Genomic DNA, 455 nt, shown 5'->3' on the forward strand with positions numbered 1-455 from the left:
AATAAACTTTCTTTTCAAAACGTCCAAAGCTTCAGTGAGTCCTCTGTTTCTTGCTATAAACACAGAACAAACAAATGCTTAAAGAAAAGTCTTTATTACATAACTGGAACAAAAAGGTAACGGCACAGGTATTCATATCTTCAGCAGGTGAGGAACGCCATCCCACTCCTCCAGTAAGCACTCTGAAAGAGAGACGGGGACTGTAAAAATACTGCTGGCTGTCTTTTTTAAGGTTCTTGTACCGAGGCTGTTCGTGTGTACGTACCGTATGTCTGTAGTTGTATCTTCGAATAGCCTCTCTGATGTGACACGGCTGAATTGCTCCAGAAGGCGGTTCAACAGACGCCGGACAACTCTGGAAGAAACACGTTTTACTACCCAAGTGTTTTTTTATTTGATGTGTTGATTCCAAGTTTTCTGACATTTTAGACGTTTTCTATATAATGGCGTGTCTC

General features: G+C 41.1%; 1 long non-coding RNA gene across 1 annotated transcript; it reads right to left on the reverse strand.

Annotated features, from left to right (window-relative positions):
- Positions 1-75: 75 nt before the first annotated feature.
- LOC121938828 lies at positions 76-441 on the reverse strand. The gene is made up of 2 exons (XR_006105369.1): positions 266-441; positions 76-182 (listed from the first exon to the last, which is right to left on the reverse strand). It is a non-coding gene; the product is annotated as an uncharacterized LOC121938828 (long non-coding RNA).
- Positions 442-455: the final 14 nt, after the last annotated feature.

This window comes from Plectropomus leopardus, unplaced genomic scaffold (genome assembly GCF_008729295.1).
Source record: "Plectropomus leopardus isolate mb unplaced genomic scaffold, YSFRI_Pleo_2.0 unplaced_scaffold34955, whole genome shotgun sequence".
Taxonomy (NCBI): Eukaryota; Metazoa; Chordata; class Actinopteri; order Perciformes; family Serranidae; genus Plectropomus; species Plectropomus leopardus.